Source organism: Anser anser, assembly GCF_964211835.1.
Source record: "Anser anser genome assembly, chromosome: 5".
In the NCBI taxonomy this organism is placed as follows: Eukaryota; Metazoa; Chordata; class Aves; order Anseriformes; family Anatidae; genus Anser; species Anser anser.
In genome coordinates, this window is record NC_139725.1 from 36,762,810 (window position 1) to 36,788,371 (window position 25,562).

The following is a 25,562-nucleotide window of genomic DNA, read 5'->3' on the forward strand; positions in this document are numbered from 1 at the left end:
TAGCCTGGGAAGAAGGCGCGCGAGCACAAGCTGAACCCAGCCCCAGCCGAAGGAAAAGGGCTGCACGCGCCCCGTGCTGCAGGAGACCACCCACGCCACGCCAACGCCCGCGAGAGAATCAGCGACTCCCGGCTCACCGCACCAACGCAGGCACCCGAGGCACAGCTGCACCCACGCAGCCCACGCTGACTTCCCGTGAGCCCTCTCCAGAGGCTCCCAGCCCCGGACCCGCCGGGCCGGGGGCTCGCTCAGCATCCCCTCCTCGGCTGCCCTAAACGCTCCCGAGGTCCCCGCTTCCCTGCTCAGCCTCCCACGTTTCAGACCATGACCTGCTACTCCTGCCAAGCAGAAGCTGCAAGGCCAACCGCACGCCAAAATCAGATCCCGCACAGCGCCACGAGTTTCTTCTCGCTCTGACGGACCGCTGGTGATGTCCGCACGGAGACACCAGCGGGGGGAAGCCCTGCTAGCCTGACACGCTCATCATCTTCCCCCTGCACGAGGCGGTGACCTGCATGCGACAAGGCACCGTGCAGGATGATGAAGCAATCCCCCCTCCTCTGTGTTTTGCACCCGCCAGCGCACTTCTTACCGCTAGACTCCCCAAGCCCTGCCCCAGCACCAGAGCCCCGCGAGCAGGAGCTGCCCGGCGGGGCCGTTCGGAGCCCAGCAGCCCGGCCATCCTCGCTGCACGGGGCTACGGGGTCCCAGCCCGAAGGGCAGCCCTAAGGCTGGCTCTGCAGACACGCAGCAGTCAGCGCAGGACAAGGCCCCTCGCTGCCCCAGCACCGGTCCTCCCAGGCACTCCTGCAACACTGGACGAAACGCCACGTGGCTCCTGGGGAACATCCAGCCCTGAGCTGCTGTCCTGCTCGGGAGGAACGGCCCAGGACCGCCAGCTTTCACAGAGCTGCTAGAGCTGCTGAGGAAAATCCGTCTGGAAAACTGCAACGAAACAAGCCTCGTGCATTCTGCCCCTCCACCGGCCTGCGTGGCCTCAGCAGAGGCGGCTCCGGGTACCTGGGCAAGGCACCTGGTGGCACAGCGCCTTCCCTTCCAGAGGGACGTGTTCCAGAGATGCATCCTCTGCCTCCCACCACGCAGGATGGCAATCACGAGTACTTCCCCGCAGCGCTGTGCAACTTTCCGCGTCTCCTTGCATCAACAGGAATACATTCTGCCCCTTGGCAGCGCGCCGGCATTTCTTCACCTTCCTAAGTTATTTATTAGAGCTATTGAAGCTTGCTGTATTTCTTGTGGATGCCAGTGATTTTTTTTTTATACTGAAGTGAACTCAGAAAGCAACAACACTGTAAAATAACCACGTTTGTCACATTCAGGTGACCAAAAATGCCATTCAGCATGATTAACCAGACAGCTCCCGACCCTTAAGCGTGTGCTGGTTCATAAAATCCGAACCCTTCCCCTGCAATAACAGCACTTGGGGAACAGGCAGGGTTCCAGCCCTGCCTGAAGCACCCAGCCCCCCTTCCCCTCCTCACAAGCACACCCCACAGCCACCACGGGCAGCCTGCCCCACGTCGGGTCATCACCCCTGCGGCTTACAGAAGCCCCCTGTTCACGCTAAGCATGCCTTTCTTAAGCACTTACTGTACTTGACGGAAATCATCAATTAGAACTTGGAACAAACTTTATCAGTCTTTGGCCAGCTATTTTTAAAGGCCTTAAATGAAGCTCTTTCTGTTTCTGAGCTTGGACCCTCACAATCTGGGAATTGTTCCTTGCAGTGAGACACAGGGGATGTGGTTTCATCCCCACTGAGATGTCCCGAGGCTGGTCAGGCATTTCCTTGCCGGTGTCGGCACGCATGCAAACCCATCTGGCCCCATCCAGGACCCGGCCTACAGCAGGAGCTGGACAGCGAGGTCAGTTGCCATCCGACTCCCCTGCACAATCCACCCGCTAACAAAGAAAGGCAGGAATGAGCCAGGTGACAGATGAAAGATGAAAGAAAAGCATCCGGACCTTCAACAAGTGCATCCCCTGGATGGGAATACCTCAAAGCGTCTCGTAACAGGGAGGGACACCTACTGAGTACACGAGGTGAAACAGACGCTCGTACTGTAACAGGAAGACAAGTCCCACAGCACCAGCGGAGGACGAGTCCTTCCAAGACAGGGCTGCCTTCTGCAGGCAGCAGCAGGTCCGTATTGCAAGCAGTGCCTTCAAGAACTGCAGGGAAAGCTCTTTCCCTGGGGGGAGATGGAAGAGCGGCTGCCAGAAGGCTGTGAGGACAGATCTGCCACAACTGAACAGGCTTAAGGGAGCAGATTTGTATTTTGAAGAATATGACACGTATTAACGTAACGTCTAGGAGCCACGTTTACAATCAAGTCACAAGCTGCTCGGCACGAGCAGACAATGCAGGCAAAGCCATGGCTGTTGGAATACCAGTCTCACACCTACTTTGAAGATCCTCCTCCGTACCCTCCTATTTTCCAAGCGGAAGGAAATACAGCGAGGCAGTGCCAGAGCCACGAGGCCAAGTCATCAGGTCTGAGCCAGGAAAGGTTCAAAAAGCCTCCTGTGGCCCGGCCCGCTTCAGGTGGGGCTCCCCTGCACCACACTGTCACCGGCAGGGAACTACTGCGATTAGGTCGGACCCAGAACCACGACAGTGCCCGCTGACACAGACACCCAGAGCACACGCTGAGTACAACCTGACCTTCAAACCCCACGCGTGGGGCAAGCACTTACCGTTACGCCCCACCGATTTAAATCACAAATGCGGGCATAATCGCGCCCTTGGAAATGCAGTAGTGATGGCCGCCACACTAGGCTGCTAGTAACAGAGCAGCCAGTCGGCGCAGCACGCTGGCCTGTCCCCAGCTTTTCGTCTTCCTCCCTAATGCTTCTTCAAAGCCCCCACCCTGAGGCAGAAGCATCAAGGTGTCTTCAGGTGATTCGTCCCATCAAGGTGGGACAATTGGACAAGATGATCCTGGAGGTCTTTTCCACACTTAATGATTCTATGATTCTAATTCCGCGTGCTCCTTGCTTACATCCATCCCCTTTGTCTCTTACCCCAGACACCTCTCGCGTTGGGGAGAAATTGCTCTTGTGAGTCCTGCTCCATCTTCAAACAAACAACTTCTGCCACCCATTACCTTCTTGAACCTCACAGCCTTGCAATTTACACCTGGGAATTTCAAAAGCCTCTTTATCAGAGAGTTGTTCTGTTTCGTTTTAAGAAACAGTGCCTCTCCTCTAACAAGGAGAAAAAAGTCAGCTCTCGAAACCTTACTGCTGAAGCAGAGGATGCTATCACATCTGCTACGCACTCTGAAATGGCTATTTTCCTGTAGGATGATGCCGTACAGAGCACACCACAAAGGGTCTAAGGCAGAAATATCACCTGCTTCTGAGCAACCGTATTGCTAGTCCCAGGTGATCAGAGCCATTAACTGAGATTTAAAAAAATCACAAGTATATTTTCAAAAAGAGCTGCTACCATTACCATACTTCAGCTGGATTTCAGGGTTCTGCATACAAAGGGTTCAAGTTTCCAAGCATTTTTTCTGCAACCGCAAGGACTATAACTTCTTCCTGTCTAACAACACGAGAGATAACAAGCATTTAAGAACAACAACAAATACACTGCAAACTGGCAGCGTGTCTGCCTCCCTTCACAGGAGCCTCACACAAACACGGAGCGTGCGAGGGAAGACCAGGTGACGTGCTCACCCTCGGGCTGGGACAGTGCCTTGCTTCTTTGGGAGGGCTGGCTAGCCGTGCTGCTGCTGCCTTCAGGAAGAAGGCTATTCTTTACCAAGATTAATACATTTTCTGAATGGTTTTCTGAATGATTTTTCTTCTTGAGACACACACATACAGACACTGGAACGACCAACATATCTGCATGGCATGTGCTTGCCCACAGTGCTGCTGTTCTTCTGGAAAAAAAAAAAAAAAAAGAATTCTACTGACTCTCACTGTCTTTAGTGTGAGAACATGGAAAAGTCCTAAGCAGAGCTGAACGATACCAAAACACTACTACTCGCAGCGCTCGTTCACAGCTTTACAGCCAGTGGTTAAAAGCAGGATGAGGAATCCACCGAATCGAGAAGAAAGCGAAGACACTCTCCCCCTGGCGAGATGTTCCCACGAACCTGCTGCCATGCCCGTGGCGCCCCTGGCACCAGCCGAGCCCGCTCTCCTGGCTGTGCTCGCAGCACAGCTCTCCTGAGCAGAGCAAATGCTCCCAGCGAGCGTACTTCAGGGGTGGCTTCGCCAAGGGGGCCGCCCGTCATTCTCTGCTGCAATTAGTGAGATGTGTGTAAATAGGAGAAAAATTGGCAGGACCTAAAGTTCCGCCCCCCCCCCCCCCAGGTTGGCATACCCCACAGGCCAGGATTTATCCACGGGCAGGCAAGGAACAACTTGGCAGGGGTAAGCACAGTTCCCTTAAAAGCGTCTTCAAGTGCCAAACGAGTTAGCACATAAAAACAGAGATCCCCGTGAGAAACGTGACTGCCCAAATTCGGGAAGAGCGATGTTCAGTGATGTTCTCAGATGTGAAAACAGCCTCATCCTACAGCCCCAGGACGACCAGGGATTTTCCCCTTTACCTCAGGAGGTCTTACCACAGTATAGCTCCAAGCTTCTGAATTGTCAGACTACAGAACGTTAAAGTCTTCACAAATAACTGGTCAAGAAACAACAGAAGTCGACAGACAGCCTCACCTTAAAACGAGCCACTTTACTGGAAACCTAGGAGTAGAAAAGGAGCACAATCCAAGTCTGCTGACATTAATTTAGTTAAAAACAACACCCTGTCGTTGTATCAATGCCGACATATCTGCAGCCACCTACATTTTGTGCTAGCAAAGCCCACAATCTGAGCTTTTTGACGATTCCAAGCTTGAGCAAAAATAATGTCCAAGTTGCTAGGGGAAAAAAATGTATTAAAAAGTGAAACTAATTTTGTATTTCAAATAGAACTTACTGTTCTACAGGGTAATAAAACCTGCTAGTGTCTAATAGCCAGCAACCAGTGACAAGAAAAGCTTGGCTTGATCAGGGAAGGGAAAGGATGCTGGAAGGTATCACTGGCACGAGCCAGCACAAGTCTGTGGGCGCAGCCAAAACGCTGGGCATCCCAAGCCCGAGCGGCATCAGCAGGCAATGCCAGCGCAACCCCGGCCAGCCCATGTTCACATACAAGGTACAGCAGTTAACTTTTCCTGGATCCATCCACTAGGGATTGAAGTTATTTGTTTCTTGTTGTAATGTCTCATGGCTGCCTTCAAAATTTGGTAATTCACAGCTGCAAACCACACAACTATTAATTTGCCCATAGCAAAAACAACCAGGGCTGGGTTAAGTCAGCCAGGACGAGAAAGTGGTAAGTGGTGCTTTAAGGAATATTTTGGATGTAATCAACCGCTGCCAACCTGCCACCCTTGTTTCTTTAGGCAAGCTATTTTTCACTACAATCCTGGCAAATTCAAATCTGTCAGTTTTACTCCACCCTGGAACGCTTCTCAGATCAGCCCCCTGATCAATCAGGAGAAAAGAATCAGGAGCAGAGTACCTCCGGGTGAAAGTAAAGTCGGTGACGGTTCCCTGCTGCAGCTAACCTCCAAGTGGCCTGTCCTTATGAAGAGGGGACAACTCCAGCCACCCTGAAAAACAGCTGCCTTTCTGCGGTAACACAGCCAGGCTCCCCGGCTTCCTACTTTACACTAGTGGGCAAACAGTTTTCCCAATAACTTGACTCATTGCTTCGGGAATTCCCTAGAGGATGAGTCACATTACAGGGAAAGCCACCAGTCATTCTACGGGAGCTAAACGGACCACCGCTGCCAATACGAGAAGAGTGAAAGAAGTGGGAGAACAGAAGATCAGTGCCAAACTCTGGAAAACTATGCGGTCAACAGCGCTCCTTGGCACTCCTTCCCTGCTCCCCTCCCCAAAAAGCACGCCAGCGTGCAGGAGTGCATGCGCCCGGCTGCGGAGAGGCAGCAGCAGGCTCCCGAGCCTCACGGTGGGGCACGTTCCTCCGCGTGCAGCTGCGGGCTGGAGGGAGGAAGCGCTGGCTCTGCTCGCATCAAGGAGTGCCTGACAAAGGAAGGTGCCTCTGGCCAGGGAAGATGCTGAGAAGATAAAACCATGCACCGTGGGGAGTGGAATGGCAGCACGAGGGGCACAGAGAGAGCTGCAGGGCCCCTCGCTCCCCCCCCCGCTCACTGGGGGTCTCAAACAGCGCTGCTTCTGCTGCCTCACGACCCGCCGCAGCTTATACTGCAATTTTTCCTTCCCTCCCATCCCATTAGTACGTTCTTAAGCGCATCCGTGCTCCAGTCAAAAATGCCAAGAATGACTGCTGCACAGCAAGACCGTATCCTAAAGCACCTTTTCATAATACCACTTGCAATCGTTAAACGTGGATGCTAATGATGCGAAACTGTCAGGCTCATCTGTGCTGGAAATTCACTTCAGACAGGCTAAGGCTTACCTGGCTACTGCTGACGCTCATCTCGTGGAGCTGCATGCTCGCCTGTTTGGTTCAGTGATTTTGCCCTCAATCGTCCCTAATTGCAGGACCTGGGCTGACAGATCGACAGCTCCATTTCTGCTCAAACAGCAGGTTCTGGTGTTGTTCCTCCGGTCTCTCTGTTACATTTGCACTAAAAGGTGGCATCTGTAAGTCTCCTTGAGCAGCATGTGCCTCCACCTGGGTTCAGCTCCCCCCTTTTGTCTCACATTCTTTACTTTGGGCAGGAAAAGCACGCCTGTGTCTTACATTCCCAGAAACCAAGCTGAAAGTATGGGGTCATCAAGGTCATCCACCCAAAGGCGTGCGTATTCAGTCCCGTCCTTAAACCACCCAGGATGAGACCTGAACTTAAGAGCTCGTGATTGTTGCAAACAACTCCAACAACTAAGCTCCCATCATTTCTCCATGCCGTTCACCACTAGGGCGAGGCACTGCGTGTTGTAAGAAGCAATCCCTTTCCTAAGCCTTCTCCCATTGCACCTCTACTCCCATGAGCCACCCCGTGCACGCTGCTAACCCACCTCACGACCTTGTTTTCATGAGTCCCCCCAAAACCACGAAGCCCGGGATCCCGCCTCCCAATAGCTCATTCCTACACAGAGCAGCAGTATCATACCTTTCCAAGCAGGAGCTCCTCTTTTCCTTGCCACAACTTGGGATTCCTCAGAGCCTTCACTGAAAATTAATCCAACATTAACTGATATTTCTGCTTGCAGCATATCCCATTCTTACAAGCAAATTTAATAAAACAGAACCTAAATCAATATTCACGGCATCCTGTTTAGGAAACCTAACTCTGCTACTGCCACCACTCCCCCTCCTCAGTTTTTTGGACTCCTGCAGGGCGTTATTTATGGCAGCAGATGCAAAAAAACTCTGGCTTCACAGAAGTAATATCAAAACCCAGACCCCCTAATCTATTTTTTTTCCAACAAGATCTTGGGAAATTTAATAATCTCCTAACATCGCAAGGACCGTTGCTTTCCAGAGGAGGCCTTCCCTCAGCAGGAATCCAGGCCACCCACCCGTATCACAAAGCACATCCAGTTGCACTTGAGTTTACCCCAGGGCATTAACGAAGCAGAGATCAAATACCTGAGGCGCTCGATCTGGTGAAAGAGCTACCTGTGCAGCTCCGGACGCGTGAGCTTGTGCACACGCAGGCACTTTTCCCGACACAAGTGTCAGCACAGCAGCGACCGCCTTTAGCGTACATCCCGCACGGCACGACCACCACATCGTATTTGCCAAAATCCTATAGCAGAGCTGCGAATCGCAGCTCGGAAGTTTCCTTGCCTGGGGCAACGCCCGCCATATCGCTTGGTACACGCGCTGCAAGAGACCTCTCAGCGGGACACCAGAGCGCTGCCGTCGGCCGCCACGCGAACGCGGCCGCTCAGCGTCCGTATCCAAACGCTGACCCTCTGCTGCTCCCCGTCTGTCGCCTGCGGACTCAGAAGCCTTTCAGATGTTAAAGGAAAGGCACTTTTGAGGTAGGTGACAGCAGAACGGCTTTATATTGAGTTACATGCTCTTCTCACCCTAAACCAGCCCAAATCACACAGGTGAGAGTCTCTCCAAGCCTTCCCCGCTGCACCTAAGCTCACAGGGAACCTCGAAAGCCGGACTGAATTCTCAGACGCGGGCGTTTGTCGCTGCAACTTCAGAAGAAATCCGTGGCTCTGCCCCTCCCTTCTCATGGCTTCCACCTCAGTGCACGAGAACAGCCCTTGGAATAAAACAAAGGATTGAGCTAAGTACTCCCAGAAGAAAAAAAATGTTTCCTTATTCCTGCCTGGAGAACACAGCCTTCTAAAGAAAGCTGCCAGCCCTGACCCAGCTCATGTAAAGCGTGCTAATTACAGTGAAAATCCAAAGAAAGCAAGAGCGGGAGGGAGGGAGAGCCAGACTCCAGCTCTCTGGCTCACACAAACGACAGCTTGAGCAAACTTTCCCTGCCCGAGTGGCTGCTGCCATAAATAACGCCCTCCAGGAGCCCAAGCCCCGGTCACGGTGCGGGGACAGCAGCAGCACCTCGCCGCCCAGAGCAGCCCCACTCCTGCACCACTTTCTGAAAGCCATCCTTGTCTCCTCACCCCATCCTTCAGATTTGATGCATCTCTCGCCTCTGGCAACCCACTCCCCCATTATGCTGTCATTCTCTTACTCCCTTTCCTTTTTCAGTCTCCGCATTTTCCATGGCTTCCCTCGATGACACTGCTCTGCAGCTCTCCATCGATTTCTCCAGGGCTTTGTTGCTCTGGAGGATGCCGACAGGAGCCGGGCTCCTCCTTCCAGCTGCCGACAGCTGCTCTCCAGCCCCAAACGCTTGGCTATTACGAGCCTAAAGGCAGTCACCGAGGAGCGCAGCATGCCTCACGAAGTGAACCCCTTGACCGGTCGCTGCACGCAGCTCCAGCCCTCTCCTGCTTCAGGAAACTAAGTCCCAAATTCAGACACAGGGGAAATCAAATGGGTAGTTCCCCGTGAGTCAGCTCGCTTTTCCTCCAGCCTTTCTGGTGATGCCGTCCCAGTCGCACGCACGCAGCGCTGCTGCAAGAGGCTCAAGTGACAGCGTGGGTCCCGCACCTCCGTACGCCGCCAGTCGCTGGGACAAGCGGACCGACAGCTTCCTCTTCCTCCTGAATGCTCATGGCTTTCCTACCGACACGGGAAGATTAAACTGAAGCTGGGGCTGAATGCAGCCGTGCTCTTCCAGAACCTCAGCCCTGGATGCGTGTGATAGCCAGCAGTAAGCCTGTTTTCATTTTGGTACACACGCAAGGGTGAACGGAGCCCAGGTTTCTCTGATCTTGCTTCATATTTAAGCCACACCAAAGTCATATTTAAGATAGAAATATGTAACCCTAATACCCAGAGCTAAAAGCCCTTTAGCTAAAAGCCTGCACCCCGCCGGCAGTCACCCAGCGCAGCACTGGGGCCGGACCCCCACCGCCCCGCCACGCGAGCAGAGGAAGCGCTTCCTAGCTCCTTGTTTAGGTAGGCAACTTGATTTTAGAAGATCGCCCGTTCAAGCTGGATCAGCCTCTACTTTTCCAGCTGTAGGTCCTGTGAGCACTCTTACTGTACCATACACGTATTTAAACTTTTTTTTGCCTGCTCTGTCGCAGAGCTTATGTAGACTTCTGCCACTTTTATCTGCAGGATACAAAAAAAAAAAATAGCCCCTATTTATTACTGTTTCTAATACACCAGAAGCAGCCAAATCATTTGGGAACAGCAGAACATGACCACTTCGTTTGACAATTAATTCTGTTCATCACCACAGACCCTGGAGTTGGAACTGCTAATTCCCATCCCGTTCTCTGCTCTCCAAATCTGAAACTCCACGCTCCATGCAGCACAGCCACATGCTCCTGCCTTCGGCCAGGGCGCCTCCCTCTGCTCCCGACGTGCCCGAGCTTCCATGCTTGTTTGCTAAACTGTCACTGCCTTGGTCGTGGCTGTCTGTACCTCTCTGCCCCTGCACAGCCCTCCCACACACCCCAGCGTGCTCCCCACCTGCCTCTCCTCACGGCTCCAAGAGGAGCACCAAACCACAGGCGGCCTCGGCTCTGCCTCCAAAGAGGCTACGCAGGGGGCCAGATGCAGCGGGCCTTCGCACTGATGTTTGCACGCTGTAGCTCGGAGCTAATTGCACAGGATCGCAATGTCATCAAAGCATTTCTAGCCCAGTCCCAGGGCTGCCCTGACATTTTCACAAAGGCAAATATTTTCTCCCTGTTGCCACCATCCTCCTTGTTTTCGTACACTCCTCACTTTCTCTCGTTATCAGCTGCTGGAGAAGTCGCCGAGCACACGTTGGCAGGAGCTAGACGAGCGTGTCAGCATCGCTATCCCCCTGGCCATCCTGGAACCAGGTTAGCAAAGATGTACAAAAGGGAGGTGAGGAGGAGAGCTGCAGCAGTAGAATACCCCGGCAGAACACTCCTTGGCTTCACGCAGTTGTACAGACACGAACTGCACAACATGGATTATAACCGTCTGCTTCGGTGGCTAACAAGTGGCTGCACTAGAAGAAAATCAGGAATAATCCTTCCCCACGCTAATGGAGCGCAGGAAACGCGGACCAGCCACGCACAGGAGTCCCCTAACCCTGGTGCTGCAGACTCCGAACTACTGTAGGAGGTACGAAAAAAGCAGGGCACTATTCAGAACATAAATCAAAAGCAAGGTTACTAAAACATAGATAAGCACAAAAATAAAATGAAAGGGATCAGAGATCACAAAAGAGGCACTGGGAAAGGAGCAAGGTATCTTCTCCCTGCCAAAAGAGAAGTTAGACAGAATTCAGTTACAAGCTTCATCTAAATGTCATCAGCTTGGGGCCAGTGAACTGCCAAACAGACGGAAACAAGACCGGCCATCTTATCTGCGAGCAAACAACACGGAGAGATCCGCCAGACTAAACAGCTCAGCCGCGCCACTCGCCTGGCGAGCAGCTGCAAACCCGCCTGAAAAAACGCACCGTGTGCCCCACGTTGGCTCGGCTGTGCTACTCTTGTTCGAGAGGGCGATCCCACATAACGTGCTCCTCCTAAAACTGTCACCGAAGCCCACATCTGTCAGAATTAAACCAGAAAAAAAAACGTCGTCTTCCCCGAAGAAAATCAGTAGGGTCGTCCTCAGAGCTCTCCACACCCTTGATACCAACTGCCAGGTACAAGCAAAGAGCCGTGAGGATGAACGCGCTGGGAGCTGGCTGCTCTACGCCCTGAAGGAAAGCCAGGTGGTCCCAGCTCAAGTTATCCACATGGAAATAACACATTCTGGAAACTCGAAGCATCGGGAACTTCACAGCTTTGGCAAAACAAAGGAAAGCAGTATCGCTCTTCCATCGATGAGAAAGATAAAGAACAGCAGTTGACCCCAAAGCTCACCTGGAGAGCTTCCCAACAGAGAGGGGGCTCACGCTCAGAAAACAGGAGGCTCCACCAGCTCCCCGGAAAGGAAGCGTTTTGAAGTTGACTTCTGTAAGAAGCCACCTTTCCTCTAGTCTGGCAGACGAGAATTTCAATAGCTAAATGAGTCTTCACACTTGAATTTATAATCCAAACAGGATTATAAGAAAAAAAACGCTGTTTATTCAGATGTATTCCAGGACAAGCGATTGGCTCTGAGCCGACACACAGAAAGACAGATTTAGACTATTAGAAGAAAAAGTACTTCTTCCTCTCATGCTGTAGGCAATATATCATTATCCCTGTAATTAAATTTAGTGCCTTTGTGGCAATGCCTTCTGCAGAATTTATCTAAGTGTGGACTTTTTTTTCCCCCTTTCCTTTAATTATAGTACAATTAACCATGAAGCGTCCGGTCATTTAAAGCTTTTCAATTGGGCTTCAGAAGTAAATGCCTGAAGCAGGCTTCGGTGGGAGTGCTACAGTAATCTCAGAACAGATCATGAGCACAAGACCCGGGGTTTGGCTACTAATTCACCTTTTGTTGTTGCAAGTGAATTTTCAAAGCTTGCAGAAGATCTTCATTTCATCTTTTGCAGTTACAGCACCCGATTCAAATCCTCATCCTTGATTAGAGCTCAAAGGCCTCAGAACAGTATTAAATTGCAATTAACCCAGCTGATGAAGGCATAATCAAGCATCTAAGTATCAGGCATAAGCCCAGCCCAGGCCTGAGCTCTCCTGCATCATAATCCCATGCTATTTTTTTCCCTCGATTTCTTCACTGTCACTTAAATTCTGGACATAGGCACAAAGATTCAAGCTGAGATTTCCTACAGCTCTTTTCTGGGCAACGTGGGAAAATGTTTCCAGCCTTTCTGAAGAGTCCTTACAGGAATTACGCCTGCATTCTTGCAGAAATGTTTTGTCTGACTTACACTCTGCATGGACCTCTCAGACCACAGAGCCCAGCCCGCAAGACTAGCAGACCACATTTGAATCAGAGATCTGCGCATACAACAAGACGCAAGGGCAAAAGCTACAGAAGAGCAGTGTCTTGTCAGATGGCTCCACTTCTTTTCCCAAAATAGGACTGTAATAAATCTCTGAAAAGGGGATCTCCTGAGTACTCATTAACAGATCACACAATGACTGCACTGAGATGCCAGGTAGCTTCTTGCAGACCTTCGCAGCATTCCTGAAGACAGCCTTTCCCACAGGCGACGTGCTTTCCCCAAAGATCTCTGCCTCTAACACCTGACAGTGTTAGACCTGACACAACCTGACAGTCATGGGGACCTCAGGAACCCATGCTGGGTCAAGCACTCACTTCTCTCCAGCCCTCCCACGCCGCTGAGCTGCAGGTAGCTATCGGTCCGCTTGGTTTTCTGCATTCCTTTCCTTCCTTGAAGCTTGTAGCATCAGGGGACGTCTCAGGAGTTGCTCTACAGAAAGATGACTTATGAAAATATTGAAGTATTTTCACTGTGTGGGGAATTCATCATCAGAATCAGTGATTAGGCTATGGCTGGAAGCGAGAGGATTAAGAAATCTTATTTATCCATATTAGTGTCATTATTCATATGAACACCTGACCATTTTGTACACCTTCGGATGCACAACATCCCATACGTCATGTGGCAGAAAGCTGCACACATAACTTAAGATTTTATTTGCATGGCAAAGAAAAGAGCAGAGCAGACAGTTCCAGAAAGCGTAGTCTGCTACAGCACGCGGCTTTGAGGACTGACTTGCGCAACACACGGTGAATTTGAGCATTCTTTCAATGGGAAAAAATGAATATCCATAGGCTTCTTCTTTCCTCGGCACTCCTCGGTCGCAGATCAGAGCGTCCGGCCAAAGAGCTGGACACCCTGAACACCGCAGTGTGCTGCACACAGCATCCTACTTGAGGCGAGAGAGTCATACCAATAGGCCAACGATCACTCTGGAGTAAGGAGACAAGAATGCTGGCAGAATGACACTATAAATAATTCACTGACACTTCAATGATCTCTCCTGGCACTGCTGAAACTTTAAAGGTGCTCCAGCTGCCAGACTGAAGTTAATCTGGAAAAGGAAAAAAGTATACAAAGGACATAAGAATGACCCCACTGCCTTTCCTCAAGTACTCTCCAAACTGAAGCATCAGCAGCTGCACATCTTCCTCCCTCTCTCCTTCCTCTCCCCAGCTCCTCTGCTTTACCCTAATTAGCCAGGACGGAGACAAACACAGGAAAATGGAAAACTTATGCATTTCCAGCACTGGGAAGCTGTGTATGGGAGAAGCAGGGGGGGTGCAGTGAGACAATCTGGTCTCCGAGATGTGGTAGGTTACAGGATAATGTATGTGTAACCTATCTATACGTGCGGGCCTACGGGGACTTGCACGCTCAGCCTCGCTTCTGGCTGGATCTGGGACAGCGCTGAAGCCTTGCCACCGCTCAGCTACCGGATTTGGCAGCCCTGGCCAAATGCACAGGAACAGCTCGCTCTCTGACCCCGTCAGCTGGAAGGAGTTAGGGAACAGTAATGTCATCAGGATGGGAGTCAAAGAATCCAGAAATAAATCATCGAATCAGAGACAGGAAGGAAAGAAGATAAAGACACCGACGAGTACCACAACAGCCTGCCCCCTTAACGCCCCTCCCGCGGCTGCCAGCAGCAGGCATCACGTTCTGCTCCCCACTGCCAGCCAGGCCCGCAGCGACCTTTCGCCACCCGCCCCCGGAGGACACGAGAGCCACGCACCAGCACACTACACCCAATTTTCCTTCAAGTGCCCGCTTCTTCAGCGCTTCCTAACTTTAGGGCAATCTGAGATGAGATTCCGTGCTGCCTTTTGCAGTTCGGAACAGGAGCTTGTAAGAAAAAGAACTGAAGGTGGGTTTTTCTCCCTCCACGAGGAAGGTGAAATCATGCTCTTTAAATAGTTCCAAGTCCTCAGCGAGCGCCCTCCTCAGTATAAACGCTGCAGAGAAGGCAGAGCTGTCCTTTAACTCAACCACTTGAAAAATGCTCTGCACATGTAACTGACCTTAATTCAAATTGCATTTTACTATGCTGGCAAGGCACAAAGTAGAAGGACTATGAAGAAACAGCACTGCTTCCCACTCACCGCAGCGGAGCAAAGTTTGCAGTTACACCGCAGGCACTGCATTCCACGCCAGCTACCGCCCCGAGTGAAGCCCGCAGCGCCGGGGGCAGAAGACTGGTCGGCTCCTCCCGAGCAGGACGAAGCCCTGCCCCGGGGCCGCGGTCCCCAGGCGCCCGAATGTGACTCGGATGGGGAGCAGAGCTGCTGCAGCCGGGCGCCATGGCTCCAGAGGTGAGCCACGCTCACGGTTTTGCTTGGCGACCAACTCGCATTGACTTCGCTACAGGTCAAAGAACCAGGATGTGCAGCTACAAAGTTATCAGTGGGTGAAAAAGAGCGTTAAAGTGAGCTGTTTTTAAGAGGTAAGTGCAAAACAGTGGGTTTTACTCATGCGAGAAGGTCCGTCCCCGAACACCTGCTGTCCCCGAGCCTTTCGCTGTTGTCACAGACTGCTAAAGCCCCCAGATTTCCTCCTTAAGCACGCCACCGCCCAGCAAGCAGGTAAGCACCCATCTGAGGGCCAGCAAGGCACCGCCCCAGGCAGGTGCCTGCCTTCCACTGAATTTCGTTAGAAAACAGCACTACAAAACTAAGCCTCTTCGTTAATCCTTTTTTTTTTTTTTTTTCTTTTTGGTATTTCCTTCTCAACCCTCAGAAAGAGCAGCGTAACTTCGGAATTGCAGCTCCTTTCTGGTCGCCAAGTGCAGGTTTCCCTGATCCCACATGGGTTTGTCGCCAGCCTTTGCGCGCAGGGAGGTCAACTGATCTCCCAGAAGAGAGGAGTGCTGGGCGGACTGGGCAAAGTCCCGCAGTTAACAGAAACTGCAGGGGAAACGACAGCAGCTGTCTGCCCCGCTTTAGACAGGGAGGTAAAAGTGGATTCAGAAATATTTCCTCCGGCCCATCCGCTCGGATGGTTGCTAACCCCGCTCCCCAAGCACAGCTGCTCTGCAGAGGCCCCCGGTCTTTTTGCTGCCCCCCCCCGCGCACAAAGGAGCGCTGAGCTGCCGACTTGGTCAAACAGCAGCAGGGCGGACTCGTGCATCTCGCCGCCCGCCTTGTAATTAACTCTGTGGCAGCGGAGCAGCGAGGCAGCCTTGAGGACACGGCACAAAATCCCATCTCCTCTTCAGCGGAGAAAAACTGTAGTCAGGAGCCAATTGGGGAGAGAATGAAGCATATTAGTTTCCCACTCCAATCAAAGTAGAAATCTTTTTCCCACCTTTCTTGACAAATCCCCTTATAGTTGAGAATCCAAGCCCTTGCATCTCCTAGCTGTTCCCATAGGAACCTAACAGCCACAACTGCTTCCAACCTCATCGTTCTCCAACAGCAGAAATATCTAATGAAGTCTCGGTAGCCTTGCTCCTCTGCAGCAGGAATGTTACGCGTATTTGAAGAACAGATAGAGATCACGCTCCTCATCTCTTCTACTCCTGCTCCCTGCAGAAAGGGTCGCTGACCCTGGGATAAGCCTATCTTCCTCCCTATTCCCCTCTGCTAATCAGCATCTGCCACGTTTTCTCTCCAAAAAAATCTAGAGTTGGAACAAAAACTCCATTATGAAATGCCAGCTCCAGGAAAACTCCTGCAGAGAGGCAGCAGCCAGGTGCAAGGCACTTGAGCAAACACCACCATAATCAGCTAGAGTACAAGGAAGCCATCAGACACATTTCAGGGAAGCAGAACCTGCTGATTCTCCAAGCTCAGACAAGCAGGTTCCAGTGTCTTCCTCTCTGGCACTGCACCTTAGCAAGAGGCTCGTGTGGCCAGACGCAGCAGACCGACGTGCAGCTCCTACTGCCGACACGAAAGCCGTAAGCGCAGACATCCCGGCATGACAAAGGGAACCCCGGAACAGAACAGGAAAAGGGGCTTCACTCACATTTCCCACCCAAAAGATTTCATATTAAAGATTTCAGCAAGTAAGTCAAACGTTAACTTGAACGAAGCCTGCTGGAAGGACTGAAAGTTCAACTTACTCTCTTCTTCGGGAGCGTTCAGCCCTTGTGGTTTAGGCCAGAGGCTGCAGAGCTGTATTTTCTCATGCTAGTCAAAGGGAGTGTTTTGGCATAACACCAGGTAACTTACAGCCGAATGGTTTGCAAAGCAAATCTATGTTAACATTGAGATTTTCATGTCATAAATCAGGTAATTTAAAGTGAAAAGGTTCCTGATTGCTTTAGCCACACCCTTTTCTGCATTTGCACTCAAAAGGATTTCGTTTCATGGCCACAATATATAAGGGGCAGTGACACGAAATGCAACTGACCTGCAGCTACGGCAACAGGGACAATTCCTTCCCTTTCTGCTCAACGCTGTTGTTTTCCAAAAGAACATGCCTCCTTGTCTAGTGCTGCGCTCACATGAACAAAAACTAAAAAGGCCTTATTCCTTGTGAACGCATTAAAGTGGGAAGCAAGACTCCAGCTTTCGTCTTTTGCTCTCTTCTGTTCAATTAAAAACCGATCCATTACACTGCTTTCAAGTCTCTTTTTGTTTATTACAAATTAAGAGTTCACTAGAGAAATATGAGCTGAGCAACTGGAAAAGCAGAAGTTTTCATAGGATAAACACAAGAGCAGCTCAGGACATAAAGGCCCATCCTTCGCACATCATTAGTGTTTTAAAGAGTGATTAGCTCAGAGGACAGGCCAGGATATTCAGCGTTGCAGAGACTTCCACGTTCCTTTTGGCAACCCCATCCTCCCCCCACACTAACCAAGCAACTCACCTCACTCAGAGAGCTGGCAGAAGCATCCCGTACACGTCCTGCAACTTGCTTTATATTAACGTGCATATTCTGAGAATACGGTGAATTTCCTTCTACCTTCTTGATGCAAGAAATACTTTTGAGAGCTCAGAGTCATTAAAGCAGCCCCAGAACAAATCTGCTGTTTCACCTCCCTGGTTGCTACAGCATCGTCTCAAAATACACAGCAATGCTAAGTTCTTATCAGGCTTTCAGTTAACACTATGCTAAAAGTTCAAGTCCCGCAAAAACTCATTTCCTCATCGTGTCCTTGATGCTGAACACTTTGTTCACCAACTCATTTCTCTGATGATGGCTATTGTCTCGAAACATCCATTTAACCTCACCCCACCACCATCTGCAGACCCAAGCGCACGCAGGAGCGCAGGCAAACAAGGAGGTGACAAGCTCTGTGGGATGAGAGCAGCGTGCAGCAGCAGGCTGAATTTCTCTGCTCTTTGCTGCTCCCAGTAGAAGGGAGATCACTATTTCTGTGGCCCCAGAAGCTGGTCAGAGTAGCTCATCACAAAATACGTGCTGCGTGTCCCAAAGAACACGGAACACAACCATCGTACCTTCGAGCTCCTAACAGACGAGTCTCAAGCCGTTCCAAGGAACAAACACCCGAGGAGCCAGGAGGATCAGGGACACAAAAACATAGGTTTCTCACACTGAAGAGCACAGTTTGCATTGTTTGTTTCCTCCGTGCAAGTCTAGCGACTCAGAAGCATGTGGGCCTGCACTACAATACACGTCCAGCAAATTTGCACACTCAGTTACAGGAATAGATGCCTCTTCTCCCCAAACACCCGATACCCACCTCACGGTGGATTTTCAGGCTCCCTACCCACCCCTCCCTGAACAAGCTTATGCACATCACCCTTCACTGGCACAAATTAAACATACTTGATACTTCCTGTGCTTGCGTGCAAACTCACACACTGCATACTCCAAATTCACCAACTCTGTAAATATTACCAGCAGGCTCCCATGAGGCACTTGAGATGCATGCACCACACTTACTCAGCCGCCCGTTCACAGAGGAACGAGCATTTTCTGCAGCGTCCCACATGGCTCCCACCTCCAAAACCGCCTGTACTAATTCCTCCACCTTCATCTGAGAGAAAGTCAGACCAAGGCCTCGGGGAATTGATAGATTCTCTTCCCCACCAGCAGCGAGCTGCGGTCCTATAAAAAGCAAAGTAAACAATTAACTAGCTAGCTACATGCAGCCCACAAAGATCTTTATCTCAGACTCTTCTAAGCCTGCAGAAGGCATCCAGGACAACACCGCATTTGTGGATGTCCCAGTTTCCCGTGGAGTTAAAATTGATCACGGCCCCTGAGGCATTCGAAAGGGTTTGCTCTTAGAGATCTGGAAAAACATGTGCTACTTTTTCTTCTGTCCACAAAAATCAACAGGGATAAAAGACCGGTTTCCAAAAGCAAAGCACTGAACCAGGAATAAGCATGACATTTGGAGAGGAAAGGGCTTCTGGTGGAAGAATACCATGGTTTCCTGCAGAGAGAAATTTTAACACCACAATTATGCAAGGGCATTTTGCCCTGCACTCCAATAATGTCACTGAAGTTCGAGGAAAGCTCTGCTCTTTCCGGTTTTAGAACACGCACGTAACGTCTCAGGAAAAGCACCTCTCCCTCCCTCTGCACTTCATTATTCACGTGCCAAGTAGTTCCAGCCCCGTATTAACCTTGGAAGGAAGACTTGAAAGAAAGAGCAGCCTCTTTCTCTGCTAGAAAATAAGTGAAAATGACAAAGGTGAGGGGAAGAGCAATCCCGCAGCATGCAAATAGAGAATCTCATTACAGAAATCTGTCGTTATTCTGTCCATTCTACGCAGGGAAGAGCATCCACTACAACAGGAACGTAACGCAAGTCACAAAGTGCTGCTGCTTCATCTTCTTTTAAGGAAGAAACTTACCCACCGTTCAACAGAGCAAACGGGAACTTTTCCCTTTCCTCTGATGGAGGATCACGGGCACAGGTTACCCCTAAGTAGAAGCTGAGGTTGGTACCTGAACGCCCTCCTTTGGGGGAGCGGCTGTCACCAGCAGACACTGGGATACCACAGAGACGGTGCCAAACAACCGAAGCAGGCAGAGCACAGTAACAAGAAGGGCGCCGTGGTTTACAAGGTTAAATCCGGCTGAGAGGTAACGCAGTCACACGGGACCTTCAAAATGGAAGGACAGATTGTCTCGGTGGGGATATTCTGGGACACACGAGACAGGCCGCTGGGCTAGAAAAACTCCTCCGTTTCCAGAGGGTCAGAGGCAGACGCTCGAGGACTGGCAGGCACGCTTTTAAAAGAGGGCTTTTGCGAGTTCAGCAGCAGATGAGCAAACAGAGCGGCCCGCTTCCTGCTGCCGAGCCATTCGGCAACGGAGAGCCACACGGAGTTCATTTACTACTTCTCACATCTGGATCGCCGGAATCTGAGCTGCATTTCAACAAGGAAAGAATATAAATTTTGGCCATTCACAGGCATGCTAAGCATAAAGGGAAGTTATAAGATGGTACTAGGTTGAATTTTCAGGAAGAATGCACTTTTGACAGGTCCTGATACGCTCTACTAATGGAGTATGCAAGACAACAGAAGACAGGATTTGCCTTATTCAGGATAATCACAGGCTGACCGAGATACTGCGAACTCCCAAAAACGCATCTGACTTGCTCTTCTATTATGGGAGGTGAAATAGTTAATTTCCCACCCGAGAAAAGAGCACAGTTCTGCAAGATCATTGAGCAGATCACCTGGGGAAAAGGCAAGCCTCCAGACTTTTGAGCTGGAATCTATGTTCCAAAAATGCATCACGGCTGTATCTACAGCTGTAAACACCAGCAAGTATTGTGCCAAATCGTTTTTATTCTTCTTCCTAAAAGACGCAGGGCTCTAAATTCCAACTATATACATAAATCTGATAGGAGACCTTTCAGGGGAGAAATGCACTTAAGAGTTTTTATCCCTACCAGCCTGCCCAATTCTGTTGTACTTACTGCAATGACACAGTAACGAGATCCTGAATTTCCCCATTTCTTCCTATTATCCAGTTCAATTTTATTTAAGCTGGCCTAAGGGATTCACCATTTCATTTGCACATCTGTTGTTCTTCAGAAAAGACTGACTCAGTCTAGAAGCCTGCCTGGATCTGAACTCAGGATCTCCCAGGTCTGTGCCGACAATCGCTCCTCTAGGCCAACAAACCCAACGCAGACATTACACAAGACAGACACAGCAAAGGCTTAGAGCACCTACGCACTTAAGGTAGTCCTTACACATTTCTTGACTAATGACTCCTAGGATCGACAAACACTGGTTAAAACTATCTCGCCACAGCTCCACAAGAGGAAGAGGATCTGGCACAAACCACCCAGTACCAGCGAGTCTGCCCTTTCAGCAAGGAGCACAGTTAGGAGCGTAGCTCCTCACTAACACAACAGACTCGCTGCTTGGATGCTCCAGCAAACCTCCCCGCCTCACGTGTCACCAGGCTGCACCACGGAAGGATCCCAGCAGCGAAGGTGGGTAAGCAGGCTACCATAAGGGATCACCAGCGCTCGCCCACCCCTAACGCTGCCCATGCCCTGGCAGGAGCCAGGGCCTGGCACAGGCGCCCTGAGCACATCTGGCAGCCGTCTCGGGGCCCCTTAGGGCACAAGGACGCCCCCACTCCGAGGAACACTCCGAAGATGGAAGCGCGCGTAGCAGCACAATCCTACCTCTTTTTTATGCACCTCGTTTGTGCATAAGGGTAGGGAAATGAGAGCAGCTTAAACAACTCCACAGAAGACAATGCACCTTACTGTTAGCTTTCTAGAGAAGTTACCGCTGCACCAGGTTTCTCCCTCTATTGCTGCCTGCTGAATAGCACCTTCGCCTGATGAAATGGTATGTGAAGAGCACAAGGAAAATTACAGTTTTTAAAGCTCTAGATTGTATCTTGCTCCATCCTGTTTGCAGGGAGAAATTCTTATTAAGGTCATGGATCTCACTGAGGAATCTACTTGTAGTTTTAATTCCACACACGGGGAATGCGCAAGAACCAAAAGAGGGCTGCCTATCGAGTTAACTTGACTGAACTAAAAGCCATGAATTCTCATGCAACTCCCCCAGACATTTAGAGGCAACCTGAGGGAGACCAAGAGGAAGGGCAGAAACCGCAGTGCAGGAGAAGGGAGAATTTCCAGGGGGCTGCCAGAGCCCCACCATCTGCAGGAACATGCGTCCAGTTAAAGGAGCATTCGTGCAGAAGCAGACTGACTGTACGCTTGGCGGTTAAGAGCCCACAACAAAACTCCTTGTTCGACAGGCAGTCTCTGCTTGCCACGCACATTTTTTACTCTTGCTACAAGGAAGAGTAAAATAATCAGCAATCTTTTTTATTTCATCTTCTAATTTGACATCTTTTCAAGCAAATCCGGTCTATGAGGTAAGGAACTTTCAACCTTTTGCTGGACGGGGCAGAAGAAAGAAGGAGGATGGAAAAGAACAGAAAAGAAGAAATACATGACTGAAGAGAGAGGGCACATTTCTTCCTCGGGCTCAGTAGGAATTTAATTCAAAATCACCAACAAGGTACAGCAGCGTCGTGCTCTGCATTTAAAATCAAATTGTGTATGCATTTTATATTAGGATATTCCACTTTACTGGATGTTGCTTCTCAAATATAAAAACGTCAGTTTTCACGTTCATTGTTATCGCTCTTTAAAGCTTGCACTAGTGCTTCAAATAGTTAAGTGACTTCTTAAGCAGATCACTTCAGGGTACATTCCTGTATATGCTCAGTTCTATAACGCGCTTAAGATCCAGATGCCAGGCACCATATGACAAACTCACGCACCCAAACAAGCAAGCAGGATAAGAAGAGCGCTGAGAATCTTGTACTACAGAATTACACATAGAGCAACTGCACTCGGAGGAGACGAAATACATACGGTATTACTGGAGAGCAGGCTGAGATGTGGCGAACAGGATCCTAGTTTTTACTTTTTCCAGCATACGCTTTTCTCCATTTCTTATTAAAACCAGAAAAAAATAGTTTTAATTTCTTCCTTCTTAAAAGTTCAAAGCTAGAAAGACTGTGCAGCAGGCTTTAAAAAAAAAAATATATATATATATATATATTTTTCCTGAGATTTCGAAAACACAAGAGCCAGCAAGCGTTAGCATGAAGCTGGAGGAGTGTAGTTCTAACTAGAAGTATCACAACCATTCCCACCACCATCAACATGCACCACGCGTGTTTGTTCTGGCAGACGTGCACTTAAGCTAGATTCTCATATATGTACACCGAAGAATAAAGATATCAGCACAAAGCAGCTAAAAGCTTGATTTACTCTTGAAGAATCTATTCCAGCAGGAATAACCATCCCAAAGCTATCCACTAATCTCAAGAGTCCCTTTGTCACAGTCCTGATAGCACAAAGGGCACTTTCATAATCCCCTTCCCCGCCTGAAGTCTTCCTTCGGAGAAGTACCCGGCCCCACAGCTCTCTAGAGGAGAACCAAAATAGTTTCACTCCTCTAAGCATCTCCACTGCTGTCTCTTTAAATATAACTTCCTCAAACTGCAACGCTGAATCCAGCTCAGGATGTACTTATTCATCAGCTGGATCATTGTCAGCACCAGACTCTTAGCTTTAACCATGTATTATTAACTGCTACCTAGGTGGCAGGCTGAAAAGCCAAGCGTGGTGTTTCCTTAGAGGAAAAGCAGGGTGCAGGCAGACTGCCCAACATAAAAACTACGTGTTCCAGAGGAGATATAGGACTTCGCTACTCAAGGAAAGTAGTCTCAAACAACTTTCCCCTGCCAGCAGGCTGAACAGAACCCCTGCTGTTTTAATGCAAGGAAGATCATGAAATTATATGCAGGGCCGTAAATGACTCAAAGCGCCACATTACCTAGCTGAAGCTGCGTGGGGTACCGAGCATCACGGGGCTCGCGCTCATATGTTTCCTACATGTCCCCAGCTTGCTGGTCCTTCCCTGGAAGGCACCCACAAAAGCAAAAAGATTTAGATTTGCATTGCTTTAGGAGGGTTTCATAAGCCACAAAGGCTTGGAAGAAGTGCACGAATCCTGCTTGTGAATTCATACAATTTTATTGCAACTCAGAAACCAAAGTGACCTAGTTTTCATGATCTATCTCAAAATTAATTCACTGCTGGAATGAGGCTGCATATGAAACACCTCTCCGCCCGGTTTTGCTCTTGGCACTCTAAAAAGTCATGGAACATCTGCATCTTCAGCACCCTAGGATTAAAGCTTGCATCCCAAAGAAACAACCTGAACTTCCCTTGGATTACATGACAATCCACAGCTGGCATGCTCAGATCCCACAGGGAACGCCAAACTTTTGCAGAGGGAAGCAAAGACAGGCGGGGCTGAAAAAACATGCAAATTAAGTGGGTCTGTCAAAGGGTAGCTAGACAGCTTGCAAGTCTTCTTCGCCAGCCTCTGGTTAGATGCACACAGCGCTCAAGGGATGCATAAAAATCTTCTCTGTGAACAAACTGAGGTAGACATGGGACAAGGAACACAGCATCTCTGTTTCCACACGAAATCCAAAAACACATCCGCGCACTCACGTACACTCCAATTTTTCTGTTGTCATAATTATTTGCTCACAGGAATTTTGAGTTTCATAAAAATTACAACTGCCACGATTTAGTAGAATGCACTGAGAGACAAGTCTTTTCAACTCTTTTAAACAGTTTCTTATCTACATTCATTTTTTATCAGGCAGACCAACGAGCATTTTCATTTACCCTATTTCTCCTCTAGTTTTTACCACAACTTTGTCATCAGAGTGGCTATTTTTGACCTTTCCACTTTTCTGTGACTAGTAGGTTTCTCAGTTTTAACCATTCAGATCATGTTGTTGCGCAACTGCTCCTTCCTAGGACTTGAGAAGAGGAACTGGTAGACACAGCCGAGTGAAGTTTGCCTTTTTTGTTGCCCATTTCTGGCAATGATTGAGCCATCAGGAAGTTACAGAAATCTCAGTTTCTGATAATTCTGATTTCATTTTGCAGACAGTGATCAAAGGGATCTAGCCCGATGCCTTACATTCAAATAGAATTCTGATCAAATCTCCTTTTACAGGCCAGCGCCATCGAGGTTGGCACAGCAGTACGTACGTACCTCAAAAGGTCAAGCCCAGAGCTTCATTCCCTTCATAACATGCTATAGAGTAAAAGTTTTCGTAAAACAACAGACATAGTAAGTCCCAAGTCTGTTATTTAACCACTGATTAAAAGTTTTTCTCTTTTCCAAAGAGTTTTGGTTACAGAGGTACTGGACTACATGCCTTACAGCACAGCAGGTGCTGTTCGTGTTTCTCTAAGAATCTTGCATTTCTCTAAGGATCTTGCCCCGTAGCCATCACAGGGCTGCACAGACACACGTTCACTAGGCTGAGCAGTAATACAATCAGCAGCTTGAAGAACCCAATGCAACTTTTATGCCACAGAAAGCTAACACCTAGCACAATGATAACTGGGTAACTTCATCCAGACCACGTATCCTACTCTGAAAACCTTCCAGCAGTGCCTGATAGATAACCCTTCCTCCCCAGTCACAAGCAGACCTCCTTAACGGTGTAGACACTTCCCCACTAGACACACATTTCACTGAAGCAAATGTCATAAAACCCAAAGATTAAAGAATCTGTCTCTACAGAAGCCACTTCCTACAATTTCATTATCTCCCAACCACGACTATTTTAAAAACACTCAGCCTGACCGCAAGAGCTCAGACGCTTCTCCCTGCTCAACCAGAGAACGACAGTCAGCGGGATGTGGCAACTCCTCACCAGGTAACACAAGGTTTTATCCTCACAGGCGGGTAATCTCCTTCCCACCTTGGCAGAGGTTATGCTTTCCTCCAGACCCATTTTTCTTTTAACGAGCTGGCTAATCCACCCAACAGAGATTTGCGGCTTTCAATACGCAACGCTTACAAGCGCTCCGGCGTCCCAGGAGCTGGATATACTATCTCTGGCAATCCCTGTGCTATTTCCCTGCTCGGAACCGGCTGCAAGCACCACGCTGCCTACACCAGGACCTGCAGACTCTGCAACCACCAGTTCTATATTCCGAGCGGCAACCGAGCCCGTCCCGACCGTACAGGCACCGGCTCCCGGAACGTGCCCAGCGTGAGTCGTGGCCGAGCAGCCTGGCAACGCCCCAGCTCTGGGGTCTCAAGGCGATGTGCGCGCCCTTTGCTTCGCGAAGCACGCGGGTCT

At 49.8% G+C, this 25,562-nt stretch overlaps 1 protein-coding gene across 13 annotated transcripts in view; it reads right to left on the reverse strand.

The window, feature by feature from the left end:
* The window catches only part of DAGLA (diacylglycerol lipase alpha), an 82,541-nt gene that overhangs the window by 45,388 nt on the left and 11,591 nt on the right, over positions 1 to 25,562 (reverse strand). Inside the window, exon 1 of one of the 13 annotated variants that reach the window (XM_083836938.1) lies at positions 16,522 to 25,561. The exons of 11 other annotated variants lie outside the window; for them this stretch is intronic. The gene's annotated coding sequence lies outside the window, so the exon portion shown is untranslated. Of the gene's footprint in view, positions 1 to 7,136; positions 7,156 to 16,521; position 25,562 lie in introns of those variants that run through there. One more of the 13 variants, XM_083836948.1, reaches the window with a different exon arrangement.